Source organism: Perognathus longimembris, chromosome 9 (genome assembly GCF_023159225.1).
Source record: "Perognathus longimembris pacificus isolate PPM17 chromosome 9, ASM2315922v1, whole genome shotgun sequence".
NCBI classification, from domain to species: Eukaryota; Metazoa; Chordata; class Mammalia; order Rodentia; family Heteromyidae; genus Perognathus; species Perognathus longimembris.
In genome coordinates this window covers 16264438-16284425 of record NC_063169.1, presented here as the reverse complement: position 1 = coordinate 16284425, position 19988 = coordinate 16264438, and the positions used below count along the sequence as shown (strand labels likewise).

Genomic DNA, 19988 nt, shown 5'->3' with positions numbered 1-19988 from the left:
AGCTAGCAATATTATGAGACTACTTAAAAGTGACAAGGGCAGTTAAATTGGTGGTTTGCCTTAGCACAGAAAAGCCTTAGGATGATTTATGCTTGTAAACACCCATATATAAGCTAATAAAGCACTCTATAAAATATCTGTATATACCAGTTAAAAATAGGCCTCGGCTCTTTTCCCACCCTCTAGTTTTTCATCCACATGAAAGCTCAAGTATTTGCAACTTCATTATGGATTTGGTAATTCCTGCCTCTGATAACTCCTCTAGGATTGAAATTACATTGAAAATCACGAATGATATTCCAAGGCATTCTTAGTTAAAACACTAGAAGATAGTGCAAGAGCACATGATACAATTCCAAACACCAATGTGAGCCTTAACTGTTTCTCACTGCCTCTGACATCTCGTGGTTCATGTAGTACTCAGCTTCTGACCCAGTTACTCAAAGATGACTGCCAGCATTCTGTTGGGACCCTTTTTTTTTTTTTTTTTTTTTTAGGTTTATCAGAGTTGATTTTTTTTGAGTTTTACCTTGTATTTTTTTTAATTAATTGAACATAAATTTTTTTACAAGGTGTTGTGCAAAAAGGGTAAAATTACATAGTAGGGCAGTGTGTACATTTCTTGTGATATCTTACATCCTATTTTTCTATACCTTGTCTAGGTCAGGTAGACATATATACAATATACAATGTATCAAGAACATATACAGTATTCACAGACTTGGTCTCTACTGTCTCTCCATCTCCCTTTGTTAACAGTCATATATCAGGGAGATCATGCCCCTTGGTTTTCTGTGTTCTAGGCTTGTCTCACTCAACATTATTTGTTCAAGTTCTGACCATTTCCCTGCAAATAACAATATTTCACCATTCCTAATCGCTATGTAGTATTCCATTGTGTATAAGTACCATATTTTTTGGATCCATTCGTCTGTGGAGGGGCATCTGGGTTGTTTCCATATTTTGGCTATTGTGAATTGTGATGTTGGGACCCTTCTTGACAGGGTCTTCTGATAGGGTCTTGCCTGAGGATGTTACTCCTTTAGAATCGATTCCGACGGACACCTGTAGAATTACTTTTGATACTATATCATAAACATTTCTTAGTACTTAAACTTATTCATTCTTACATCTCTTACATCTCAGAATAAACTTCAGCTGGAGAAAACTTTTCGGAATAGGTTTAAAAGTCATTTATAAGTTCAGCAATATACATGATCTCTTTACTATTTAAACTAATGTTCTTTCCGTGTGTGTGTGTGTGTGTGTGTGTGTGTGTGTGTGTGTGTGTGTAGAGAGAGAGAGAGAGAAGGAGACAGGAAGGGAGGGAGGTAGACAGAGAGAGCATAGAGAGAGAGAGACCTTCCCAAGGCTCTACAGAGAGAGACTTGATGGACTCATAAAAATCATTTCTTAGTTCTCTTTCTTTTGTCTTTGTTTTTTCTTTTTCTTTTCTTTTCTTTTTTTTTTTTTCAGTCCTGGGGCTTGAAGTCAGGGCGTGTCCCTGACTTCTTTGTGCTCAAGGCAAGGCTGGCACTGTACCAATCAAACCACAGCACTACTTCCAGCTTTTCCTGTATATGTGGTGTTAAGACTATAACCTAAGGCTTCATGCATGCTAGGCAAGCACTCTATCAGTAGGCCACAATTGCAGTTCCTCTTTGTTCTGTCTTGAAGTCAGTTCTACCATTTAAAAGTGGAATAATATATCTCATTGACTGATGATGTAAAGTAGATGTTAGTATTAAAGAGTGGCACAGTGAAGGAGCCTTTCTCATCTATATCAATAGGAAGTCAGAGAGCAGAGAAGGGGTTAGTGGGAGGAGACACAAGGCAAGGGAGAAGGACAATACAGAGGGAAGAACCATTTTGATGTAGGACAGTATGTTTGTTCCTGCCTCTTGTGTAAAAGACTGTGTAAAAGGCATCAGACACTGATGGGTACTTGTGTCCTCAGAGGAAGTGGAGCTGTGGCTCAAGTAGTAGAGTGATAGCCTTGGAAAATAAAGCTCAGGGACAGAGCCTTGGCCCTAAGTTCAAGCCAAAGAAGAAGGAGAAGAAAGAGGAGGAAGCAGAGGAAGAGAAGGAGGAGGAGAAGGGGTAGAAGGAGGAGAAGGGGAAGGGGGAAAAGGAGGAGGAGGTGGGAGAGGAGGAGAAGTGGAAGGAGAAGGGGAAGGAGGACAGAAGAAGGAGGAGGAGGAGGAAGAGGGAGGGGGAATGGGAGGGGGAAAGGAAAAGAAGGAGGAGGAGGAGGAGGAGGGGGAGAAGGGGGAGGAGGGGGAGGAGGGGGAGGAGGAGGAGGAGGGGGAGGAGGGGGAGGAGGAGGAGGAGGAGGTGAGAAGGAGGGGGAGGAGGAGGAGGAGGAGGTGAGAAGGAGAGGAGGAAGGGGAGGTAGGGGAGGAGGGGGAGGAGGAGGAAGAGGAGTAGGAGGCAAAAGAAACTGTTAGGAGGGGTAGGGATTATGGGAGAGCCCTGTCACAGAGTGGAAAATTAGACTTCTCTAGGAGGAATTAATTCTGGTATTCAATAGCAGAGTAGAAGTAATAGTAAAGGGTTAACAGGAATGCATTGCAAAGTAAAATAGCTAGAAGAAAAGATTTTAAATGTAGTTAACAATTTGAACTGATATATTTGCTCACTGCTCTGATTTAATCATTATCCCTTATATGCATAAATCAAAACCTGAACCTCCCAAATATATGCAAATATGACATGTCAAATAACAGAATTAATATGAAAAACCTGCTAACTCACATTGTGTGCAACTAAAGGCCAGTATTCATTTCTCTGGCTGGGCTACTTATTGGATTTCAAGTCAGATTTGAGAAGCTAATTTTAATTTAGGAAATGAAACTATTGCATAAGCTTTACTATTTACATTGACAGGAAGTAATTTATTATTATTGCAAATAATCAATGCAAAGGTGTATTGAACATCTTCCTCAATTAGTTTTAAACTAGCCTTTAAACTCTATGAGCTAACACACACACACACACACACACACACACACACACACACACAGTGTTGGTGGTATGGGGGCTTGAACTCATTGACATTTCCATCCCAGCTGGCAAGCTGCAACTTGAGCCACTTCTCCAGTCCAGAATTTTGCTGATTAATTGAAGATAGTATCTCTTGGTTTGCCATGAAACTTAGACTAGATCTTCAGATCTCAGTTGCCTGATTAGGATTAGTACTTCCCTGAAGGAACTGTAACTGTATGTAAAGTAATGGTTGACTATATGTATAATACATTGCTATCAATGGATAAACGTCAGCTAAAATGATTGTAACTAAGAACTTATTTGTGAAGTAATCATTATCTTGCTAGATTAGATATGAGAATTTTGTTATGTTTTTCTGCCAAAATAATGGATTATTTCTTTAAAAGATCTCTTTAAACAAGGATCAGGATCAAATGCAGTTTACAATTGCTTTGTGTTTGGAGAGATTTGTGTATTAGTACCGTTCACTACTTGAGGTTGGTGGGAGAAGAAAGGAAATCATATTAGGTAATAAATGCTGTTTGTTTCCACCATTTTCCTTTTGTAAATTCAAGAACTGATTAAGTTTTAGCTCTGAACACTTGAACATTTGACATGATTTCTCAAAGAGACAGAATGAGAAAGCAGTTCTGCTTCAGGTCCTAAAATAACTATTGTAAATGAGAAGTCCCCTGGAATCAGAATTGACTCACACTTTATACTGTTTTTAAGCAGACCACAGGCCTTAGATTTCCAGCTGTCTGGGTTGCTCTCAGCATGGTGTCTTGGCATTGCAATTGGTATTTACCACTATCAAGCCTTTTAGGATTCATCAGCCTTAGAGGACCACACTGTATTTTGCTTTACCTCCTGATTGCTCTTTTATTATACACAAGGAAGGAAATCAAATATTTGTTTTTCAAGAACTTAAAAAGGCTCCAGGTATTACCACAAAGTGGAAAGACTAAATAAAAAACAATTTCTTGTAAATAGGAATAGCCGTGTGCTGTCATAGCTTTGAATTTTGATAGTGTGTGTGGTGATTTTTTAAAATCTTGTACTCCAGTTTAGTACTTGTGGCAAAAAACAAATAAAACTAAACAATAGCCACCACTAACAACAACAAAAAAAACAAGAAGTATTTTTGGATAGTAGTAAGATTATTACAGTCATCTCTTTTTAAAATTTTTTTTTCCGGCTGGGGATATAGCCTAGTGGCAAGAGTGCCTGCCTCGGATACACGAGGCCCTAGGTTCGATTCCCCAGCACCACATATACAGAAAACGGCCAGAAGCGGCGCTGTGGCTCAAGTGGCAGAGTGCTAGCCTTGAGCGGGAAGAAGCCAGGGACAGTGCTCAGGCCCTGAGTCCAAGGCCCAGGACTGGCCAAAGAAAAAAAAAAAAAAAATTTTTTTCCTTTGTTGTCAAAGTAAAGTACAGAGAGGTTACAGTTTCATATGTAAGACAGTGAGTACATTTCTTGTCTCTTAATTTTAAGAAAAATAATTTAAAAATATACAAGTACAAATATATTACATGTAAAAATGAAGGAATCTTAATGTTTTACCCTTTCTAAGTTAGTTCTTTTGTCCATCTACTTATCATTCATTGGATTAATAGAATATTGATTGGATAAATTTTGTCTACATTCTTTATGATACTATGCCAAAAAGTACTTAAAGCTATAACATACTTCTTTTCTACAAAAAGCAACTCAGGAAAACCTTGACTTTTACATTTAATGAAAAATCCTGTGATTATATTTAATAGATGAAAAGCATTAGAAATTAGGAAAATCACATAACATTTTTAAAAGGACTATTTTACATACATACCTATATTTTAATAATTTTTTGTTTGTTTTCATATTTGTTTTAAACATGGTTTCTCAGTAGCACTGTTTTGCTTTAAAGTCTTGATACTTCTACCTAAGCCTTCTAAGTGCCGAGATTACAGGCATGTACTGTTCTACCCAGTTTAGTGTAAATGTTTTTTATTGAACTTTCGCTATTTTTCTTAAAACTAGATTTCACCAGAAAGTATTGTTAGATATGTATAAACAAACTTTTAGGGACTAGGTGTCACCAACAAGTACAATTGTAATTTGTACAGTATTAGATTTGTTTCATTAGAAATTATCCTACAGTAGATATTTAACAAATATTTATTGAATATCTTCTCTAAGAAAGGTACTTTTTGTTCAAAGAAACAATTTTCCTAGTAGAATTTGTTGATAATTGTCTGTACTTATAATATAATAGCTAAAATTAGATAGTTAGATTTTCCTATTTTATAATTGCGTTTTACATTGTTGAGTAAATTTCCACTGGGTATACTATGAAGTTCTTCAGATATGATCCCTTAACTTACGATATTTAAAATATTTGCAAAACTGACTTAAATATAAATGTCACTGAACAAAAATGACGCAAAGACAAAATTTGAAGCTTAAAAGAAAGTAAAATGCTAAATCAATATTATAAAGATTGGAACATATATAATTGCATAGAAGCCTTTATACCCTTCAATGCGTTCTCTTTATAAAATTTTCCCCATAAACATGTAAACAACTAGTTAATCCCACACTGCCAGACTCTGGAACCTTGCATTAATATAGGCAGGAAAGAATCTATAAAAAAGATTGCTCTACAAAGCCTTCCTAAATGAACAAAGAAAACTAGTAAGACTGGAAAAGACATAAAGGTAGGAATTTGCTTACTCAAACAAATGAAATCTTAAGTGAAAGTGAACTACAAATATAAACTAAGGACAAGGGCATGCTGAAAGGAAGCTGTCAATCTAAGCACATTCAGAAAGCAAGGATTCTCTGAATCATTAATAAAACGTTTGTATTTGCTTCAGAGTAAATTTACAGAGACATTGCTGAAGCAGTGGGCTGGAAAATCTGTTTATCTGAGGTATACAGAACATCTGTGTGTTATTAAATAATAAACACTGATTTGCATCTATTACTAGAAAAGTAGAATATATATAACTGAACACAGATAAAAACAAATATGGCATTTTATAGGGGATGTTTTCTTTAGAACATAGAACAAAGTAAATGAACAAAACAAATTCTTAAACAAAAGCTAAATCAAATGGTTGATAAAAGGAAAACCAAAACAGGAAATTTCTTTGACAGAAAAAAAATTCTATTTCTTTGTTAAGTGTGGACTACTTCCATTTCACATGAAATTATATCATTTCCCTTCAAAGTAAATTTGAGTAATGGAAATAACACAGTGATTAAAGTAAGATATTCTTCATGATATTCCTTAATGGAAACATAATTTAATATGGTTTATTCTAGGTAATTATAGGTAAGAGTTTAATTATTTTCTGTATATTCTGTCAATAAAATATAGGTATCTTTCTAAGATATTGTGAGAAATATGAGGGAGTCTTTAATCCAGTTTGGAAGGGAAAGGATCAGGAAAGTTGTTCAGAGTAAACCATAGAGAGCGGCAGATGCTTTTTCTTTTTTCTCTAAGTTCCTGCTTTTATGCTACAATTAATATTAACACATAGTTCTACCTAAGGGATACTATTGTATATAGCAGCACAAATGGTTGATTAAATGAAACACAATTTGGTCAAGTATATTTACACACATTGAGGAATAACTGGATTTCAGATAAACTCTGGAGCAAGAAACCTGAGCAAATGCACAAAGCCACAAGTTCAGTCCCTGGTACTAACACACACACACACACACACACACACACACACACACACACAATTCTCTCTAGCCTAGTAATGATGGCTCATATCTGAAATGCCAATTACTTGGGAAATAGGCATAGGAGTAATTGCAATCAGAGTGCAACTCAGACAAAAAAAATCTCAGCAAATAAGATAGGAATGGTGGAACTTTACCATAATCCACTACAGAAATGAAAAATAAGCCCCACAAATATTATCCTCTTACTGTATTATAATTCATTATCTCTTTCTTGTCTCTTATTCTTTCATTTACTCTGAATTTCCTCACAGAAATTTCAGACTTGCTTTTCTTTTTTTAAAAAAGCACACAACTAAGTTTAATTGCTCACTCAATTTTCAACCAGCATTTAGTTTGAGCATCAGTATTTGTTGAAATGTATGTTGACAAGCTTGTTTATGAATACAAAGGTAGAGTTTACAATCTGTAATGCAGAAACATGACTGTGTGAGTCTTTACTACATGTCAATTCCATGTGTTTATGGGAGCGTCATCCTCCATCCTGGACACTAAGGTTGATTTCTTCACAATTCACCACCTCTCAGCCACATAGTTTTAGAGTTATATCACAATCATGTACACTAGCATGTAGGCCAACAATTTATGAACCCAGTTCTTTTTCTTCTTGTTTACAAATTTAGTTGATTTCACTACTTTTGTTTTGGTCCCATCAAATCAACAAGTTGGTCAATCATGTATTTTTATTGTCACATCTAAATGAATTTTTGTTACAGTCACAATCTTCTAATATTAAACATATCTTGTGGACCTATTGACTATAGGTAATGTTTTCTGAGTATTTATAACATTTCTGACATTATCAAGCAATATATTTTATGATGTGTTAGCCTTACCATGCATGAAATGTAAGCACCTATCAAACTTTTTACTAATGAGACAAGTGGGGTCCAAAATTTTAAAAATATATTTGGCAAAGTAGTTCTATTTCAACATGGAATAAAAAACTAGGCAAATAATAAAATGAGCAGATTTCAATGAGGAAAGCAAAAGAAGTAGATAGTGCTCTTGACATTGAAACACATGGCATTGTTCTTGAAAACATATCTAAACTTCGTGTGATTTGTTTTAATTTGGGATTTTTTCTTTCTTTCTTCTTTTTTTTTTTTTTTTGGTGGTAGTGGGGTTTGAACTCAGAGACTCAGAGGCTCTGCGACTTCAGCCATGTTCCCAGCCATTACTGCCTTAGTTATTTGTTCAATAAGGTCCTAATAGTTTCCTGGGACCACTCCTAGCATTATCTACTTACATACTTAAAAATATATCTGTATATCTGTACTCAGATATTTTCATGATTTCAAAATAGATTTTAGTGTTGGAGGCATAGCTCAACCAGCAGAACACCTGCCAAATAACCACAAAGACATGGGTTCAAATCTTAGTACTACTAAGAAGAAAGAACCCAAATTATATTTTTGTATACTTATGTAGTCATGTTAATGTGTATTCATAGAAATATATGTGTATAAACATTTACTGTCTTCATTAAATATTACTATTTAAAGTGTAGATAGATGTATGCATATGTATACAGTTGTGATATTTTACCAAGAATTAAAAAAACAACTCTAAAGGTCAAAATATGCAGTGAATTGTATAGAGACAATGTGAAAACATAGGAGAGGATTCCATTTTGATTAATCCACTTGCCCTCAGCTTTTATGACAAATCCTAACATAATTTATGTAGAGAAAGGTATAGAAATGAGTCACCCTAAAAAACACACCTAAAAGTGAAGCATTGCTCACTTATGGAAGTAAAATGACCTAAAAACTCTGGCTAGCAAAAAGACTCATCAAATTTCAAAAACTGTTCAACACAGTGATAGATTGCTCTGAAAACAGAAGGACAGTGGGTGTTTTGCTACTTTGGCTATTCTGGGTGGTAATACAAGGAATACAACTGTACAACCTCACAAAGAGCATAGAAATCCACTGCATCCACACAGGGACTCAGCAGGGTAGTGAGTGCTGGGCATTAATTCTCACTGTGCATTGATGAGCTCTCTTTGAACTTTTCCAGGGATGAAACAATGGTGACAGGTCTCTGGTACTTTGAGGATTTGGGTCCTGAACAGTGCTGTAGAGATGAGGGGCTTTTGTTTTGTTGTCCTTGTGCAGGAAATCACATTGTCATCACACAGACTAGATCTTATTTCCAATTATATCTAAGGTCTAAAAATTTTTTGTAGTATCTCAGAAATGTGTATTCAGGGTGAAGAATAGAAACTAGAGTTCCTTTTTCATTTTTATCTTTGAGGTTATGCATTTAGATCCCAAGGTAAACAAATCTATTGCAAACTTTTTAATAACCTCAGGAGAGAGAAAATAGAGATTTCATCATGTTAAATCTGTAATAATTTTGTTTAACTCACAAGATGCAGCTTTCATGTATTCATGTAATACTATTTTATACAAATAAAAATTTATCCCACTATTTTTCTTCTTAACTTTTGACTTAAGTAGTGATTCCAAGTTTTATATATCTCAAATTTTATATTTATAATTGCAAAGTTGATTCAAAAGTCATTGACTTTACACTATCTGTGCATTTGTTTGTATATGTGCATATATATATGCATGTATGAGAGAGAAATTCTAGAAGAAAATGTGATCATTCAGAAGTTCTGGTACAATGCTTTTTGGTAAATGGTACTAATTTTTTTCTTCCTTATTTTTCCTCTCCTGTCCCTACCATCAAGTTACAGAGTTCATTTTTGCATAATATACATTGAATTACAATGACTACATTTGCTCACCCTTCCTCCAAAAACTTGTTTCCATTTCTTAGTATTCCTTTTTATAAACAATACATTAGTTATTCATGGGAATTATGACTTTGGATTCCTCCTCTAAGTATACTATTCTTTTGACTGCTTGTTTGTGTGTAAAGGCATTGAGCCCTTCATTTGTTATCATGCATAGTTGTATTTTAGAGCTAATTTCCTTTATGAGAGGAAACATGCACCCATTGTCTCTTTCAGCCTGGCTTACTTAACTTAAAGGTCTGCCATTATAATAAAGAGAAAATCAGGATGGAGAGGTACAAACTAAGTGGAAAGAATAGAATCACTAGAAATTACAGTGAACAGTCTCAATTGTACTGTGCATGCATAGCCACCACACATCCTTATATGCTGCAAAAATCTTCTAACTTATGTTCTACTTGTTCATGATACCTATTACTCTTTAACCATAAATGCTGATTTTGAGTTTCTATGAGAAGTAGACACCAGTAGATGAGAAACTCTTCCCTCCTCTGTTTTCCAGTAAGTTGACACCATCCTTTCATCCTCCGTTTGGATTTGAGGGAGAAATTACTTTCTTGCTTCTAGTTATTCTTTCTATTTAACTCTTCCATTCCATCTTGCTTATTCAAGAGGGTTTGAACTTTTATTTTTCTCTTCTTTAGACATCATCCTTTTTCTTGTGTCATTTTTATTATTTTCTTTTTTTTTTTTTTTTTTTTTTGGCCAGTCCTGAGCCTTGGACTCAGGGCCTGAGCACTGTCCCTGGCTTCCTTTTGCTCAAGGCTAGCACTCTGCCACTTGAGCCACAGCGCCACTTCTGGCCATTTTCTGTGTATGTGGTGCTGGGGAATTGAACCCAGAGCCTCATGTATATGAGGCAAGCACTCTTGCCACTAGGCCATATCCCCAGCCCCTATTATTTTCTTAATGATCAGAATTTTTAATGATTCCCTTTCTATGCCATCTAGTGTTTTATTATTCCCTCTAAGGCAAACTTGCTGTCAGAAAATATTAATAGATTTAATGAGTAGACTGCACAGAAGACCAAATGAACTGATTATAGTCTATGATAGAAGGACTAAGAGACATGGAGTGTAAGACAAGAACCACAAGGAACTGAGTAGCCAGTCAGAAATAAGAAACAAGAAGGTTAAACATGTGAAAAGATTTAAAAATAGCATTAAAGAAATAACAACGGAAGGTTTTTATAATAATGAAAGAAAACACACACCACTCAAATCAAAAGTATATTTTGAATAAAGGCAAAATACAAAAGAACAAATCTATATCACAGTGAAAATATATGTAAAGGGAAATAGCACTCAAAAGCCTGAGAAGTTACACAAAAAATTACAATAAAATTACAATAAAAATAGTGTTGGGAAGATATGTTGCTGCAGGGAAGGAAGGACAGAAAATCTGTGGAGTGTGTTGGGTGATTTAAGAGTTCCTTTTGGGGACTATAGTAGTCAATACAACTACCCAAATGCTAAGCGAGGGGCCAGATTACAGTCACTCTATACCTTCCCTAATAATGAGTGATTGAAGCTAAAGCTGCAGGACATCAAAATGATGGCTTTACTCTCCAAATGATGGCATGAGCAAGGGAAAGGCAGTATAGAAAGGGTGCAGAAATATTTATGTTCCAGAAATTAAGTGTCTCTAGAATGTGACATTTCGCTCTTTGGTTGAATCAACATCAATCCCTCTTTAGCTGTGACTTCAGCTCTACCAATGTGCTGAATATTTGCTCCTTAGGATGCTACAAAAAGGATATTTCTCTCTGGGGTAGCCAAATATGGGGGAGAAAATGATGTCTGCTAAATGGACAGTTTATGCCACTTGTAAATTCAGACACCATATTTACTAACAGCTATATTGGTTTTACACTTCATTTGTCTAAACTATTTGATGAATATTTTCCTAACCAAACCACTGACTTTCTCAAATAATTCATTTGTGATCTTATGGTTTCTCTGTGTACTTGTTTCAAGGAATTGTGTGTAAGCTGTAAGATGGATCATGGTTAAATATCTTTTATCTCCATTCTCCCTAGTCCATGAGGAAATACTGATTAATAGATTTTTGTCATAGTATCTCTCAGTTGAAAAAAATAGAACTTTATTTTACTAGTGAGTATATTTCAATATTTTAAAAGAAGAAAGAGATGCTAATTGCCTCCTGAAATCATGGACATTTAGTATTTTTATTTTGGTTGTGTTCTAAGTCTTATTTTTAAAGGCAGAAATAGGTAATCTGGTTGATGATTGTTCCTTCTTTTTCTTGGAAAAACTACATGAATATACGAGATAAAAATCAGCAACCTTCAAATGCAGTAGGAAACATTTTGCCCAATATGGGGTTTAATATTCCATATCAGTGCTTCCATCATAACGATTCAGGTAAAAATAGATCTATGAAAAGAAAGATTATTTGTCTTTGTCCTTAAAATAGGAGTTATATTGCCTGCCTGTTAGAAACCGAAACTAATACACAATAGTCCTTTAACTCTTAACCTCACTTAAACTTTAATTGTTTTTTAAGCATAAATAGTTTTTGTAGTGCAGTTAGTCTATAACCTAGGGTCAAATACAACGTTTTGTATATGCATCTTGATACTGATATCCTTAAACAGACCATTTAAATTCCACACATTTATTTCTATGATTATAATTTTGTTTTACTTGCATAGTGAAAGTTTTGAAGTTACTTAAATGACATTCAGAGAAATGGAAGATTTTTCATGCACTCATATTTCAAAATTTTTAACAAAATATTTGATTGCAGAATTATAATTAAACTTTGATCAAACTTGATTAAATGGTGCTATTTCAGGAAATTTCACTTGTCAGTAGAAATGATAAAACCTGATATGAAATAGCCTTGTTGGATTGTAAAAGTGTAAAACTATATTAATAATAAGAGCTATTTATATTCATGTGAAATATTTTACTGTATATTATTCTTCTGATAGGCTAGTAACTTAACTATTTAACAAATACTAAAGTGGATTTTGTTCTAACTAAGCATATATTATAGATTTTGATATATATTGAAATTAAATATATATATATATATATACGACCCATTGTAAAAGAGAGTTTGTGTAGTAATTCAGCATAAAATGTAAATTCAGCTTAAAATGTAAATGTGTTGTTTCCCCATTTAAAATATAGGGTGGCAGAATTGATACAGTTTTTTTCTTCTTTTTATTATTTATTTTAAAAATTTTGTCTTTTCTTTTTTGGTATTGGGGACTGAACCCAGGACGTTTCATTCGCTAGTCCAGTGCTTTGCCACTGAGCTGTATCCCAGCCCTTAAATTGAATTTTATTGTCAAGATAATGTACAAAGGAGTAATAGTTACAAATGTAAGGTAGTGAGTATAATTGTAATAATGTATTTCATTTTATATTAACATATAAGATCACAAAGGCAAGCCAATATAATTGTAGCACACATTTACCTAGACATATTTCAACTGAAATACATTGACACTTTTGCTTATTTGCTTCTTGCTTAATCTTTTATAAGTTATTGTAAATATTTGAGAAAGAGATTATTTTAAGCAACTGTTATTATGGTCACAAATATTCCATATAAATAACACAAATTAAATAGTACCAAAATTGTTTTTCTATAAACATTATGCCTTAACTATTTTTAAAAAGGAGAACTGGAAGTTCAATACTATTTATCTATTATCAAGTAAAAAAAGTTTACTAGAGAAGAATTAGAAATTCAGCATTTCAATAAGAAGGTTTCTTGTAGTCTGTTCACCATCACCCACTTTAGGCTAATATTTGTTAGTTGGTATGCCTTCCATGGCCATTTAAACTAGGAATATGAAATAGGGTTAGCAGAAAATATACAGATGGAGTGGCTTAAAATCAACCACAAAAATGGTATGAATGGGGGCTGGGAATGTGGCCTACTATGCATGAAGCTCTGGTTTACATTCCTCAGCAACACATAAACAGAAAAAGCCAGAAGTGGCCCTGTGGCTCAATAGCTAGAGTGCTAGCCTTGAGCAAAAAGAAGCCAAGGACAGTGCTCAGGCCCTGAGTCCCAAGCCTCAGGACTGGCAAAAAAAAAAAAAAAAGAGAGAGATATTAATGTTTTAGGAGTGCTAATATTAAACAGGGACATTCTAATTGTGTTTTGAAAATCCGCATATATACATCACACATCATATTACAATTTGCTTTGTCCTTTCCTCAAGCATTTTCTTGATGAAAACATAACTCAGAAGTTCATCTTGAACCTATCTTCTCTTGATTTGATTTCCCTTCAGAGGCTGGAGTACTACTTCTTACTCAAGATCAATCGTTCCACCATTATCCCTCATGCTGAAAACTAGTGCCCTTCCTTTTATGGTATATCTCAACCATTTTTCTTTCCATCTTAACTCACATCCAGGCACTAACACATAAAATAAAATATTATACCTCAAATTCAAAGTCACAGCCTTTGCCTCCATTTCTTCCAATCTTCTTTCCCAGTCTTCTTTTTTTGTCTGTTTCTCTCTTTCAATGCCCTCTCTCTTTCACTTCTCAATTTCCTCCTTCCTTCCCTGTGTTTTGTGAACTGTGACTAGTCCCCTCTGCAGTCTTAACAAGTATGAAATCTTCCCTTGAACCCAAATGTCTCTCCAATTGTTTATGATGCATTTTTAATTTTTATTTATTTATCTTTGAGAGGTGGAATCTTAGAGTCTTTATTTTTAAAAGTCTTTATTTTAAAAAATGGTGGCCTCCTGTCTCAAGACCAGCAGCCAGAAAATACAATGAACACTGTTAGGAAACTGAGCCATGAGCCTGGAGAAGAAAGAAAGAAGGAAAACAATACCAATAAACCAATTCAGCTCCAATGGAGAGCTAAAGTGGGATGCCATGGTGACCGGAGAAGAGCCGGGAAGCAGGAGACAGGGACACGAACACAGTGACACTTGGCATGGAGTCCTAGGTTATATTTTATAAGGAAAATGCAAACATGGCAAGGAGTAAAATGATAGAGTGAGTGGTCAAGGACCTTTTGAGTAACTAACATTAACACAACAGACACATGAAAGAAATGAGAGAATGAGCCATGTAGATGAACAGGGTATTAGAAGTTGAGGTTATTAATAATGGAAGTGGCACTCCCTATGAATAGAGCCAACTGTGTTTCACTACAAATGAACAAAGTCTCAAAAATATTTCCCCACAATTCCATTGTGCAACATTTAGGAAAGTGTGGTACTATCTTCCTGTGAGATTAGAGTGATTATCAGATTAAAATGTTTTAGCTAAATCAGATTAAATTACTCTTCTGAAGTCAATTTGTTCACATGTACTTAATTGCTGATTTTGTCCATTTAATTAAGCATTTTATAATCACAAACGAGAAAACATTCCTAGAATTTGTTTAACAGTGTTAAATTTCCAGTTTTCAAAAGTATGCTTCAGATATTACATTGCTATGATTATGTAAAAGAAGAACATTGTGTTCTTTGATTTGTGATATTTCAGAAAGTAGGTTTTTATACAATGAACAAATTTGGATATATATATGTATATACATACACATGCTTTGTTAGCTAATTTATGTATAATTTATTATGATTTTTACCATTTTCTATTATACTTAAACAATAGATTTTCCATAGCTATATCACCATATAAAAATTACTCTGTAATTTTGGGATTATATAACTGTAGAAATCAGACTTATTTGGAAGTAGCTCTGTGGCTCGTGGTAGAATGCTAGTCTTGAGACGAAGATAGCACCCAGGCCCAGAGTTCAAGCTGTGATTTGACAGACAAAACAGCAACAAAACAGACATAAGTCTTAATTTCATGTAGTGTAGAGCATAATCCAAAACAGTTAATTACAAAATTATCCAGGCACTATACTAGTACTCGTCTTTAAAAATTGTAATAAGTTAGATTTAAAATGTATTCAGCAAACATTTACCAGGAAGTTCCTTGGTGCCAGATTGTATCTGGTGCCTTAGGGATGTCAGGATCATTACAATCACAAAGATGAATAAGACAATTTGGCAGAGTTTTATATAGAATATTAAATTAATGATTATTAATTTGATAAGGTAGCCACGGACTGGATAAGTTGATGACATTTCCAGAGAGGAATACTTTATCATTTCCTCAGTTCAGAGGTATATGCTTCAATTAAAATGGATCTCTCTAGGTAATAAAATACAGCCTCATAGAAATGTGTATAATATAATTATAAGAATAGGTATATTCAAATATCTCTCACCATAGTGGCTGACTTATATGTAAAATAATAAGGAATAACAACAAATATTATAATGAGTTAATTCTGTTGTGCTTCATATAAATGCTACATAATTCACACTAAAGAGAAATTAAACTGGATGTAATAATTGATGAAGGCTACACAGGAATTACTACATATGTATGTTAGAACATGTGGATAGTGGAGAAAGGAGATCATTTTGGACAGGGAAATGCAGAACCAGAAAAACAGCAAGGTGCCTATCACATACTTGAATATTGTACAGGAAATGAGAGGGATATAAGTGGAGCTAAGTCATCTTTGGGGTCATAATCACTTACACTTTTATCTTTTGTGATAATCATTTTGTTTTTATTTTTACTTATAAAATCATATCACAGTAAAAATTGTTAGATCTTTTTTGGGGATTAATGGAAGTAATAAGGGAAAAATAATGTAGTCTTGGACCATAAAACCACATTTACACTAGCTAATTCTGTGCTATTGTATTTGTTGTGGTCTCATTCCCAATTTAGGATTTGGAAAACTCAGAATCATTCTTCAAGTTGTAATGTGTGTGTGTGTGTGTGTGTGTGTGTGTGTGTGTGTGTGTGTGTCTCTGTGTGTGTGTGTGAAGTTCTCTGACTCACTCAGATAGAAGTAAATTCTCTTTTTCCTTTCTTATACATAACAAAACTTACTTATTTTATTTTGCTAACATGGATTTTAAAACAACTGCACACAGGCTTTTCCTAGTGAAGGATTATCTTCTTCTTCAAAATAAAAAAAAACACACCTATTTTCATTATATTATACTAACCTCAGTCCACAGAGAAATTATTTATTCAATATTAACATTAGGTTGTTTTTTTTTTTTTAGTATGATCTCTTGACTACACTTATTCTTTAGTAACATGACATTCAATGGGAAAACACCACAGGTATTATTTGAACACCTTTAATATTTTAATTAAATTTCAAAATTATTATTATATAATTAAGATAATGTCATGAAACTTAACCTATATTTACAGAACACATAAGTAAATAAAATGGTTTTACTGCTTATGGTGATGTTGAAATTTCATTTATTAAATTATTTTCAGTGTGCAATTAACGCCAATCATGGTAACAAATAAGTCTACCTAATTAATAAATATAATATAATAAATATGTGATCATCATAAAAATAAATGAGGATATAATAAAAACAAACAGATAATATAATGATTGATTAAAATTTAATTTTCAAGAAACAATTTAAGGTTTATAGAAAAATGTTCAGAAAGTACAATTTTAAACTGGGAGCCAGTGGTTCATGAGTGTAAATCTAGCTACTCAGGAGGCTGAGAGCTGAGGATCATGGTTCAGCAAGAAAGTTCATGAGACTCTTATCTCCAAGGACCAGGAGACTGAAAGTAGCCCTATGGCTCAAAGTGGTAGAGCTTGAGACTTGAGCTGAAAAGTTCAGGGACAACACCCAGGCCCAGAGTTCAAGCCCCATGATTCACAAAATAAAATAAAAAAGAAAGAAAGAAAGAAAAATTCTCACGTACCTATTCCCTACCCTCAATATAATTCTTCATGCATTCAATACAACTGTCCTATTGTTAACATTTTCCATTAGTGTACTGATTTTGTTAAAATTGTTGAAGATTGTTGGTGCATTCATTATGATCAACAGTATATCTTTGTGAATTTGGGTAAATATACAAGGCCATCTATAGTTTCCATTCCTTCAAACATGGTTTATATTCTGAGTTCTCTCCTTACAACATAAATACTTGTCAAATAACAATAGTTTTACCCACTTCTTTGTTTATTCTTTTCTAGAATATCTTATCATTGGAATATTCAAAATTTAATCTTTCACTCAATATGTATTTAGGCCTCCTCCATGTATTTTCATGGAACATTATTTCATTTTCATTACTGAGTAATAGCCACTATACGGATGTGCATGCATTTAAATTAATTAATTAATTATTTTCAAATGTTAGGAAGAATCTACTTTTACCTTGTTTCAAAAGACTGACTTTTTATAGCTGAAAATACTTTACTTTTTTCTTTTGTTTTAGTTTTTTCCCCCACATAACATGTGGAAGAAATTTTTATTTTAGGGCATTGTATAATCAATCTTACTGATATACATATATGCATATATATATGTGTATATATATATGTAATGGAATCATGTGATGTTATTTTTAATTTGTTATTTGGATTGTTTCATGAAGTTGTTGACTCCTGTTAAAAACATTTTATTCTTCACCAAGATTAAAATCTTATTTATTGAGCTGAACTTATTCCTCCTACCTAACCAAAACTTCTCTCCTGTGCACACGTACTCCTGCCTTCTCATCCATCCCTCCCTTTCACTGGGGCAGCTGCCAGTAGCAAACATTGCACTCTGTACTTCTGTGAGACCTAATCCTCTTTTAGATTCCATGTATAAAGAGCTAATTAAATTACCTAATTAGGGGCTGGGGATATAGCCTAGTGGCAAGAGTGCCTGCCTCGGATACACGAGGCCCTAGGTTCGATTCCCCAGCACCACATATACAGAAAACGGCCAGAAGCGGCGCTGTGGCTCAAGTGGCAGAATGCTAGCCTTGAGCGGGAAGAAGCCAGGGACAGTGCTCAGGCCCTGAGTCCAAGGCCCAGGACTGGCCAAAAAAAAAAAAAATAATAAATTACCTAATTAAAGCTAAGTGTTCTCATCATAAAAGATATGTGAAGTAATATGTGAGACAGTGATCTAGCTGTAGTCATTCTACAATAAATATTTTAAAAACAGCATGTAACTTTGAAAATTTATAATTTTACTTGTCACTTTAAAAAGCAGACCACAGTAAAAAAATGTTGACTGATAGGGCTCATACATGATGAAGCTTTTTTTCTCATGTACCAAATGGGAGGAAGGCTTCAGAGTGACGAGACACTTAAACTGTCTTGTATTTCTATGTCCACAACAGGAAAAACTATGCCATCTTCTTGCTGGTCTTTTTGTAATTCTTTCTTTAATACGCGTGTTTACTTTTGCAACCTCCTTGTTTCCTTTCCATAGGAAACACTCCTCCTTCTTCTTCATTAACCCCTGAAATGCAGGGTTGTAATAGATAGATTGTGAGCTCTGTGGGTTCCATTGCATTTCCACAGTTACTTTCCCCAATGAATAACTTCTCCCATGACTCCTTTACTAATTTCAGAGATGCATGGAGTGATAAAGCACTGGGTATAGATTCTAGATGATTTCATTGTGACAGTGAACTCAGATCTGACTTCCCAAGTGTCATTTTTTTCTTTTCCAAATAGGAAATAATAGTAGGAATGCATAAGGATTAAGTGAGATAATTCATATGAAGCTCTTAGTACAAGATTTGCTTCACAATGAATAATAGTAATAATGTTTTTTTTTTATCTCTGATACATGTACAATTCCTTCCACAGGACCAGTTTGACACTGCCTTTTCTTTTTATTATATGGAAACATTTTTTTTTCTTTCTCTATAGCTTTTCTCAAAAATCCTCTTTCCAAGCATGTGAGTGGCTTTCTTTCTCACACAAACCAACATTCAGAGTACACATACATTATAATATTGTCAATAAACATATATACATTGCAGGTGATTCCTCTGTAAATCCTTCAGCAATGACAAAGGTAAAAAAGAAGAGTTCATTTTATTTCTCAATAGTTGTTTCTGTTATGCTCTAAAATGAACATTTTTATTAATTCTCGGAAAACTCTATAAAACAACTATAAAGAAAATGAATGCAATGATACAGTTTCTCATCAGAAATGCCTTTGTTGTCTTAAATATTATCATTATTTCTTGCAATATATTAGAGCACATACATCCCTGACAGATGGTTGTAACATGATGAATTAAAAGCATTAGTAATTTAACATATTTAAACTACCATGGAAAATTAGCAACTTTGTGAAAATTGACAAAAAAAAACTTTCATTTACTATTGTGATTTATTCAAGGCTACAAGGATTTTCATTAAATAACATACAACAAATTGGAAGGATAGAAGGCAGACCCAGGGGTAGTAAGCAGAATCATATAAAAGATGACTTTAAAAATGTTTTAACTATTTGAAGACTGAAACATTAAAATTATATTGTAATATGGCTTCAAAAAACAGAAAAACCTCGATTTTCAGATAAATTAGTCCTATGTAGATACTATTGCAACCAGAATTTGACTAATGCATTTAGAAAATTGAGTAGATACTAACTAGGTTCTTTTTAACATAAAGTGAAAAA

The 19988-nt window shown here is 33.8% G+C and overlaps 1 protein-coding gene across 3 annotated transcripts in view; it reads left to right on the top strand.

Annotated features, from left to right (window-relative positions):
* Grik2 (glutamate ionotropic receptor kainate type subunit 2) overlaps positions 1-19988 on the top strand; it is a 533318-nt gene that overhangs the window by 384420 nt on the left and 128910 nt on the right. The gene's annotated exons all lie outside the window — the stretch shown is intronic.